Source organism: Cupressus sempervirens, chromosome 10, assembly GCF_028749045.1.
Source record: "Cupressus sempervirens isolate cs-2001-9-10 chromosome 10, ASM2874904v1, whole genome shotgun sequence".
Classification (NCBI taxonomy): domain Eukaryota; kingdom Viridiplantae; phylum Streptophyta; class Pinopsida; order Cupressales; family Cupressaceae; genus Cupressus; species Cupressus sempervirens.
This window is the reverse complement of record NC_143127.1, coordinates 690,767,103-690,778,536: the sequence shown is the minus strand read 5'-3', so window position 1 is coordinate 690,778,536 and position 11,434 is coordinate 690,767,103.

Below are 11,434 nucleotides of genomic sequence, written 5' to 3'. Positions count from 1 at the left end.
TTCTCACCAGGGTTTTCCTTGTGATCAAGGGTTTCCCTAGTTAAAATATTTGGTCTAATTGTCTATGTGCATCTTGTTATGGTTTCTATTTACTTTGATTGAATGGATAAATTTTTTTAAGGATAATAAATGTTTTAATTATTGCATAATTAATTCACCCCCCCTCTCAGTTAGCTTGGTGGACTATTTTTTCTAACAATTGGTATTAGAGCATCAGGTCCTTGAAGATAAAGTGTAACAACTTTGGCATATCCATGGAGAGCATGTTGAGGAAAGATAGTCTAAAGTTTGATGGAACAAATTATGATAGTTGGAAGGAAAATATGAAGAAACATTTGCTATGTATGGGTCAAGGATATTGGATCTTGACAAAAACATCAAAGACAATCATTGTTGAAAATAATTTGGAAACTTGTACCCAGGAAGAAAGAGATCTTTCTATGTGCGACATTAGAACTAGAGAAGCACTATTGACTGCACTTCCTAAAATTGAATACAATCAGGTAGAGTCACTTGTTACTTCACATTTGATTTGGAAAGCTTTGGAAACTAGTTTTGATGGTGATGAACATTCTACAAAATTAAGGTTACAAAATTGGATTTGTGCATTTCAAGATGCTAAAATGATGGAAGATGAATCTATAAGATCATATGTAGGTAGAATATCAAAAATCATTGTAGGTATTAAATCTCAAGGAGGAACCAAAGAAGGTGATGAAGTTATATGGAAGATATTGAAGACTTTAACACAACCATTTAAGTCAGTAGTTCAAATGATACAGTTGTTGATGTCTTGTAACAAAGATTTCACAAAGGAGACATTGCTTAGAATATTTGAAGCAATTGACAATGTGCTTAGACAATCCAGAGAATTGACCAGAACAGAAACAACTTTTAGTTCCTTGAATATTCGACCTAGTTTATCAAGGAGCACAAGTGCTATATGAGACTTTGCTAGTAGCAACAGATCTAATGAGGACAAAAGATTGAAGGAGTAGCCCTTCTTGTAAGCAGAGAAAAAGATGGTAAGAAAATATTTAAATGCTAGACTTGTAATGAATTTAGTCATTATGCATCTCAGTATCCTAAAAGAGAGAAAAAGTATAAAGGAAATTTCCAACCTAGAAGAGATAGAGAGTGTCTATATGCAATTGAAGAAGATGAATCTGATGAACAAGCTATAAGTGCTATGATGATGAAATAGGATTTGTAGCAATCAAAGAAGAAAGCCTAGAGAAATTAGCTTTGGTATCACTAGTTGAAAAGAAATCTGATTGGATAATTGATAGTGGTTGTTCACATCATATGACTGATGATATGAACAAGTTTGTTGACTTCAAAAGTCAGGATGGAGGCATTGTCAGAGTTGGAAACAATGCAACATGCCATGTTAAAGGTATTGGATCTATAACTCTTGATGGTAAAACTAACACCGAGCATGTATATTTTGTTGATGGTTTAAAGCACAATATTCTAAGTGTTGGACAACTAGTAGATAAAGTTTATTAGTTGTAGTTCATAGAAAAGACATGTATGATGAGAGACAAAGATGGAAAGGCAATTGGAACAAGAACCAGATCTAGAGGTAATGTATTTCAGTTAAATCCTACTAAAATGACATATTTGGTTGTAAAGGTAGATGATAGTTGGTTATGGCATAAGAGATTTTCTCCTATATACTTTGATAGCATTGTGAAGACTAGTACTATGTTTGTAGTTAGAGAGTTGCCTAAGATTGCAAAACCTTCTAATACAATTTGCAAGGAGTGTGTTTTGACAAAGCATAAAAAAACTTATTTTCCTTGCAAGAAGTTTACTACTAGAGAAAAATTGGAGATTGTACACATAGATATCAATGGTCCTATAAAGACTAAAGGATTCTATGGTGAAAGGTATTTCATGATTTTAGTTGATAACTTTTCTAGAATGATGTGGGTTGCATTTCTTAAAGAAAAATCCAAAGCATTTGATAAGTTCAAGATATTCAAGAATAGAGTTGGGAATGAATCTAGCGTGAAGATTAAATGTTTGAGATTGGATAGAAGGGGAGTGTTTACTTCAAATGAGTTTAACATATTTTGTGAAGAAAATAGAATCAAAAGATAGTTATTAGCTCTGAGAACCCTTGAATAGAATGGTATAGCAGAGAGAAGAAACATATCACTAACAAAAGTTACAAGAGCTATGTTAGTTGAGAATGATGTATCCAAGATGTTTTGGAGAGAAGCTATGAATACAATAGTCTACACTGTGAACATAGTATAGGTTAAAAGAAACAAGCAAGACCCCTTATAAACTGTGGTTTGGTCACTCACCTATAGTTAAGTATTTTAGAATTTTTGGTAGTAAATGTTATATCAAAAGAGATGATGATATTGGTAAGTTTGATGCTAGAAGTGATTAAGGTATGTTTCTTGGTTATTCATTGAAAAGAAAGGCTTATAGATGTTATAATCAAAGAACTAAGACTATTATGGAAATTACAAATGTAAGAGTTAATGAGAAATTCAGAATACAAGAAAGATTAGTTTATTACAATTTAAATGATGATGTTGTTACTGAACCAAGGAATGATGAAGTATTTCTTAAGACTAACAATGATTTGTAGAATAAAGGAGATTCAAGGCAAAAAAAAAGCTTAGAACCTTCAGTAGAGCTAAGAGTTGAGATAACAACTCCTACTTTGGGAAAGAATATAACAAAGAATCATCCACATGAGCAGATAATTGGAAGTAGAGATAAAGGTGCGATGACAAGAAGCAAAGTCAATTAAGAACTATGTTTGATATCTCAAGTTGAACCTAAGAATGTAGATGAAGCATGTAAAGATGACTATTGGAAGCAAGCTATAAAAGAGGAATTTGATCAAACAGTAAAGAATGAGACATGGGAATTGGTCTCTAGACTAGTAGACAAGAATGCGATAGGAATTAAATGGGATTCAGGAACAATATGAATGAACAAGGTGAAGTTGTAAGGAACAAGGCAAGAATGGTATGCAAAGGTTATTCACAACAAGAAATAATAGACTATGATGAGACCTATGCTCTTGTGGCAAGAATAGAAGAAAAAAAAAATTCTTAGCATCTGCAGCATATAAAAAATTCAAAGTATATCAGATAGATGTCAAGCCAACATTTCTAAATGGAGAACTTGAAGAAGAGGTATACATTGAACAACCTAAAAGTTGTCCCTTAATAGATGACAAGGACATAGTATGCAGATTAAAGAAACCATTGTATAGCTTGAAGAAAGCACCAAGAACCTAGTATGCAAGGCTGGACAAGCATTTGACAAAGGTTGGATATAGAAAAGGTATAGAAAATAGTAATTTTTATTGGAATGAAATTGATAATGGATTAATGATTTTGGTAATATTTGTTGATGATGTCATATTTGGAGGAAATGATGAGGAAAGTGAAATGTTTGCAGAAGAAATGAAGAAGGAATTTTTGTTGGAAATATAAGAGGAGTAACTGAGAGGGGAGGGGTGAATTAGTTACTAAAAAAAAAATCCAAATTCCTTAGATGTCAGTACACAATAGTTTTTCGAATACTTAATACTTCAGATGCTTGGTAATTAAAGACATGTTGTAACTCGGTAAATACTATAATTTCTCAGTAAACATTATACATGGAAATCTTCAGATGTTATTTGTGATTATCATTATTTGTAAACACAAAAGGTAAATAGCATGAACACATTTGACACCAAGATTGAACATGGAAACCCAATTTGGGAAGAACCACCAATTGCAACTAGTTACTGTTTCACTCTTTTGAAGTGAGCCCTATTAGGAGCCAACCTTGCTAAAGGTTACAAAATACACTATTAGGTGTGATCCTATTTGAGGATTTAATCACCTTGTTAGGAGTGACCTCGTTAGAGGTCTTTATAAAATTCAATTGAATTGGCGCCCTATTAGAGGATTTACAAATAGCTGTTAAGACAACTTTGTTAGGGATTTAGATCACTACTACAATGGTTAGAGAGTAATAATGACATGACCTAATTTGAATGCACATGAATTGCTGATTATAGATCTCAATTCTAACTTGTACTTGATCCTTCTTGATCGAATGTATCCTTTCAGCTTCACAAGGATATTCTACTTATCCTTCTAATTCGCTTCCTCTTTGCATCATTAGATCTTCAAAGCTTCCATGCATTCACACACTTCAAACATTCTAGCCCACAACTTGACCTTATATTTATATCTTCCATTTTTTCAAATTTGCTCAAATACAACTTAGAATAATTAATAATCATCTTCTCACTTGGCTAGAATCATCAGATAAATCCATTGAACTTAATATGCCAAAATAAGAAAATCCTTCGTTAGCTAACCCTTCTTGGTAGACACTAACTAGAAGTGATTTTTCTATGTTAACCAAGTGACCTCAGTTAACACTGCATACTCACAAAGTTCCTTTGGCAACCGAGTGAGCTCAGTTAACACTAGTTCCATCCAACATTCCTTCATTAACCAAGTGAGCTCAATTAACACTCATTTTTGAAAACTTCCCTTTGGCGCCCGAGTGAACTTGGTAGATACTTCTTTTTGAACTAGGCAAATTCTAGATTGCTTAGTAGCCACAAAAAATTGTCTCCAATGCCTGAGTGAGATTGGCATGCACTTGATAATGATATAAAATTTGTGTAACACTAAAGAAAATACACAATTAATCAATTGTATCCAACAATCTCCCTCGTTGGCATTGATGGCAACACAACATGTCATAACACAATGAAATTTTTGGAGCAAGAATAAAGTAAGGAGCATATCCTTAGTTTCATTCTATTTCTCATCTATGAGAACTCCCTCTATCAGTGTGAACTCTGTTTTCCTTTTCTCCCTTTGTCAAAAAGTTTTTGTTTGCTATCAAAATTCTCCCTCTTTTCAACAACTAAATTTTTATGAGATATGATAGTAAACTTCCCCCTCTTTGACATCTCATGTCAAAGACAATACTTGATGAATATTAATGTACCTCAAGTACTAATTCATTTTGCAATATGCCCTTTCCAATTCTACATCAACTGATTGATCTTCAACATGCTTGGGTTGGTGCATCACTAAACTTCATTTAGTGAGCTTTATATAGGAGAATGAACCCTAGCTTACTTCTTAGATATATAAATGCATCCTTAGGCAATGGCTTGGTGACTATGTCTACAATTTGTTCTTCTATAGTTACATATTCCAATCTAACTTCTTTATCTTGTATTAACTCTCTTAGGAAGTGATATTTTATAGCAATGTGTTTGTTTTGGTATGCATCACTAGATCCTTTGATATATTGATTGCAATGGTGTTATCATAGTATATGACTACTAGATCCTTGATCTCTACCTTCATACCTATCATTAGTTGTTTGAACCAAAAAATGTTAGAACAATTAACTACTACTGCCACATATTCTACCTTTTTTGTGAACTGAGAGATACAATTAATGTTTCTTTCTTGTCCAAGATAATAGTCTTTTTCTAAGAAAGAATGCTCCAACACTAGTTCTTTTTTTTTAATCAATACTTCCTGCCCAATCAACATTTGTAAATACTTTTAAGTCCAAATTGCCTCTTATTTTGTACCATAAACCATATTCTTCAGTACCTTTCAGATATCTTATGATTCTTTTGACTGCCATCAAATTATTTTCTTTGGGATTTATTGAGAATCTTGCCACCATACCAACTACATATTAAAATTTTCCAATCATTGATCTATATGTGGTGTGATCCACCTCTTTGGAATCATCATTTTTGAAAAGCTTATGTCTAGTAAACATAGGGGTTCCAACTAGTCTTGAGTCTTCCATTCCAAATTTCTTTAGTATCTCCTTGATATATTTAGATTGAGTAATGTAGATATCATCTTTCTTCTATTGAATCTGCAATCCAACAAAGAATTTTATCTCTCCAAACATAGACATCTCAATTCCTTATTCATTTGTTCTGAAAATGCCTTGCATAAGTCATTACTTCTTTTGAATAATGTGTCATCAACAAATATTTCTACCAACACAATCTTCTTATCTGGCCCTTCTTTGATATATAGAATACTATTATCATTTTTTATTTGAAAACCAATCTATATCAAGTAGTTATGAAATCTTTCATACCAAACTTTGGAAGCTTTCTTAAAACCATATAATGACTTGTGTAAATTTTAGACCATGTCCCTTTTGCTAGGATCTAAAAAATCTTTTGGCTATTCAATGTAGACTTTTTTTCATCAAGAATTCCATTCAAGAATGTAGATTTCACATCCATTTGGTAAAATTTAAATCCTCTATAAGCTGCATATGCTAGTAAAGCTTTAATAGCTTCTAATCTTGCAATAGGAGCAAAAGTTTCACCATAATCAATACTTTCTTCTTAAAAATAGCCTTTACATACCAACCTTGCTTTATTTCTAGATACTTTTCCCTCTTCATTCAACTTGTTTCTGGATACTCACTTCATGTCAATTACATTTTTATCCTTGGGTCTAGGAACAAGAGTCCAAATTTTTTTCTTCTCTATCTATTCTATTTCTTCATTCATTGCTTCAATCTAGCTTTCATTATCCAAAGCATCTTTAACATTTATAGGTTCAAATTTAGCAAGTAAACATGTACCTTTCAATTTGCTTCTTGTCATTGTTCCATCTGATTTGCTTCCAATGATTTGATCAGGTGTATGATGCCATTTGACATATTTTTCTAACATAGGTTCTTTAGATTTACTGCAGACTCAATTTTCTCTTGGAGTAGCTTGGTAGCTTTTGACTATGACTTGGGTTCTTTAGGTTGTGACTCTGATTAAACTATCTGCAACTTGATAGTTATTGGAGGTTTGGGAGGTGAAGCTTCCTCTCTTTTAGATAGATTTGGGAGGGTATAAGGTTCATAGTAAACAAATCTTCTATAATCCTCTGGCTCTTTACTGCTTTCTTCTTCACTCTTTTCAACAAACTCATCAATTCTCACATGTGCAATTTCTATGATTTTATGAGTAGAAAAATTAAAACATTTTTATGCTTTACTTTTGATGCAAGGAAGGATAGGAAAAACTAGGGCCAATGGCACACCTAGCTCTCCAAACCACCCTGCAAGAGATAACACAACAGAAACAAACACAAAGAACAACAACCAAAGGAGGAAGAAGAGTAAATTACTTTCATTGATTCTTCAAATATTCAACATACATGCCCAGTTGTAAGGCCTTCTTGGTTATGGTTAGATACAAATTATATTTATACACAAAGATCAACAACAAATTTGCACTTTCTAGTTCTACTTTGCAATCCTCTTCAAAACTGTCTAAAACTCTTCACTGCTCTAGCTTCTAGACTAAACAATTTATTTATACTAGCCAAAATGACTTACAGATCATTCTAGAACATGGAGAAGCCACAAGTCATCTCTCATCAAATATTAAATGAAAATAAACCAAACATTAATACACAAGTCAGGCCTGCATCAACAATTAAATGTCCTGAAATTGATGTCCAAGAAAAATCATGATATCTCCTAGCTCCAATTGAGTTAGAACTCAAAATTTGAATTTTAGGTAGATATCCAAGTCCTCTAAAACCAATTAAGTGAAAAAATTATGATTCATCAAGGAAAAGTGTGCATCCACCTTGAAAGTCAAGCATAGGAAATAGTCACACAGAACTGCCAGAAATTGGTACTCTGGGAGAATCGCCATAACTCCCAACCTATAAGGAGTTAGAACTTACACTTTGAAACATAGATATTAATCTAGGCCCTCTTCAATACTTGAAGTTTGAATCCCTTCATTATTTATTTAAAATTAGTTACATAGTCTACGATAGGCACCTAAAAAATAGAAAATATAGTTTCAACAAAACCCAATTTCAATAGTAAGATAAAAAATTAAAAACATGCAGGATAGCAGTGCAACCCAAGATACTCCTACATCAAAAAAATAGTGTTGGAAGAAATGATTCTCCTGAATCATTGAGATGTCACAACCTGAGCTAAATCCAACTAAGATTGAGAAATCTATGAAGCATCTTCCATAGGTCTATTCTTCCACTTCACCAGATATTCATAATAATCTTTTTTTTTTGTGCTCTTACCAATTATTTTATCCAATATATGTTCAAATTCTTCAATCTTCTTCTTAAGATAGTCCTCTAATATAATAACTTCATCATCTAACTCATGATACTTATATAAGTCAGCAATATTGAATATAGGAGATATATCCATGTCATCAGATAACTCAATTTCATAAGCGTTTCCACTGTCAAACTTATTCTAGACCTTACAAGGTCCAAACTTCCTCATCATCAACTTACTATATGTTCCAACTAGAAATCTTCCTTTCTTTAAATGAACCATCACCTCATCACCAATTTGAAAATCATGATGTCTTCTATACTGATCAACATTCTCCTCATACTTCTGATTAATTTTTTCTATCCTCAACTTCACTTCTTGATGTAAAGACTCCATATAATCAACAAATTCTTCTCCTATAGCACTTCTCTTTTGTTCACCAGAAATATCTCTCAAATCTAATAATTCCCTAGGCTTCATTCTAGTAACAATCTCAAAAGGTGTCTTCCTTGTACTCCTATTCACAAAATTATTATATGCAAATTCAGCTTGTGCCAATACCATCTCCCAATTACTTGGCTTATTCCAAACTAAACATCTCAACAAATTACCCAAGCTTCTATTCACAACCTCTATCTATCCATCTATTTGTGGATGGAATGTAGAACTAAACTTCAATTCAGAACCCATCTTCCACAAAATCTTTCAAAAATAATCAACAAACTTACAGTCTTTGTTAGAAATAATACTTCTTGGTAACCCATACAATCTCACAATCTCTTCAAAGAAAAGTTTAGCAACATGCTCAGCATTTGATGTCTTCTTACATCGTATGGAATGAGCCATCTTAGAAAATCTATCCACAACAACAAATATGGAATCATACCCCTTCACTGTCTTAGGTAATCCAAGAACAAAATCCATACTGATGTCAGTCCAAGGTTTCTCAAGAATAGTAATAGGTGTATACAAACTAGTATTTTGACTCAATCCTTTTGCAACTTGACAAACCCCACAACTTTTTACAAATTTCTAAACTTCCTTATACATTTGTGGCCAATAATACTTCTTTCAAAAAACTCAATGTCTTATCAATTCCAAAATATCCAACCAACCCACCACTATGCTTTTCCTTAATCAGATTCAACCTCATATAACTTCTAGAAATACACAACTAAATACATTTGAACAACTTACCTTCTTGAATGAAATAATAATCATACTTACTGATATGATTTGTTAGATGTGGTGCTTTACACTCTTTCCACACCTTAGAAAAATTAGGATCAACATCATACAACTCTTTCATTTCATCAAAACCAAGAATTTCAATCTTCATTTAAGTCAACAAAGAATGTCTTCTACTCAATGCATCAACAACTCTATTAGTAACTCCACTTTTGTGCTTAATGAAAAATGTAAAATTCTACAAATACTCAACCAATTTCATATGTCTCTAATTCAATTTATGTTGACTTCCCAAGTATTGTAAAGCTTTATCATCAGTATACAATACAAACTCCTTAGGAATCAAATAATGTCTCCACTTTTTCAATGCTTGAACAATAGCATAAAACTCTTGATCATACATAGAATACTTCCTTTTAGAATCATTCAACTTCTCACTAAAGAAAGCAACAGGCTTACCTTGTTTACTTAATATGACTCCTATTGCATTACCACTTTCATCACATTCAACTTGAAATACTTTGTTGAAATTAGGCAAAGCCAATACAGGTAATTCAACAATCTTTTGTTTCAAAGTCTCAAAACTCTTATTAGCTCCATGTGTCCACTTGAATTCCTTTTTATCTCCCCTCATTGTCTTAGTCATAGCATTACAAACAACACTGAAATTCTTTATAAACTTCTGTAAAACCTAGCCAAACCATGAAATGATCTTACCTCACCCATATTCTCAGGTGTAGGCCAATCCAAAATTTCTTTAACCATCTTAGGATCCATCTTCAATCTATCAGTTGAAATCACAAATCCCAAATACACAATCTCCTCTTGCATAAAAGAACACTTTTTCATATTAATCAACAACTTTTCCTCTTTCAACCTCTGCAATACTTGTCTAATATGCTCAATATGTTCCTCCTTAGTCTTATTGAATATTAGAATATCATCCAAATAAATAATCACAAATTTACCCAAGAATCTTTTTAGAACTTCATTCATCAACCCTATGAAAGTACTAGGTGCATTAGTCAAACCAAAAGGCATAACCAACCATTCATACAAACCATCTTTTTTCTTGAAAGTAGTCTTCCATTCACCACCTTCTCTAATTTTGATCTGATGATAGCCACTCTTCAAATCAATCTTGGTAAAATACTTTGCTCCACTCAAACAATCCATTATGTCATCCATCTTCAGCATAGGAAACCCATATTTCACTATGATCTTGTTGATAGCTCTAGAATTAGTACACATTTTCCATTCTCCATTCTTTTTAGGTGCTAATAAAATAGGTACAACACATGGACTCAAAATTTCTCTGATTAAACATTTCTACAACAACTCATGTACTTGTCTATTAATTTCTTCATTCTTTGTAGGTGTTAATTTATATGGTTCTTTGTTTGGCAAACTAGCTCCAAGAATCAGATCCATACAATGACTTATGCTTCTTACTAGAGGTAAACCATCAAGAATATCATTAGCAATAATATCTTTATATTCATTTAACAATTCTGCAATTTTTGTTGTCATAACAACTTTTGTTTCTTGGTCATTACTACCAACACTTGGTCCTTTAGGAACTATAGCAAAACAAACTTGATTCTTCTTTGCTTCCTTTTCAAATTGCTTTCCATTAACCATGCAAACTTTTATTGCAGTACAACTGACCTCATTTAGACTTTCAATCAAAGGTACCAATGTTTGTTTCTTCCCATTTACCCAAGGAGTATATTGGTTCAATCTTGCATCTTGCACAACATATCTATCATATTACCAAGGTCTACCCAACAAAATATGACAACAATCCATAGGCATAATATCATACAACACTTGATCAAAGTAATGTCTAATCTTGAACTTCACAACACATTGTTCAGTTACCAATACCTTATGATCATCTTTGATCCACAAAACATGATAAAGTTTGGGATGTTTCAGCCTCTGCAACTACAACTTTGTAACTAGCTCTTCTGATGCCAAATTTGTAGAACTTCCACTATCAATGATCACCTTGTAGCATTTTCCATTCATCTTACATTTGGTCTTGAAAAGACTTCTTCTAAGGACAAGTTCCTCATTACTTCCCTCATCATATAAGGTTCTTCTTACCATCAAATTTTCTCCAGCCTCAGGTCAATTTGGTGAACACCCAATGTCTACTTGAATCACAACA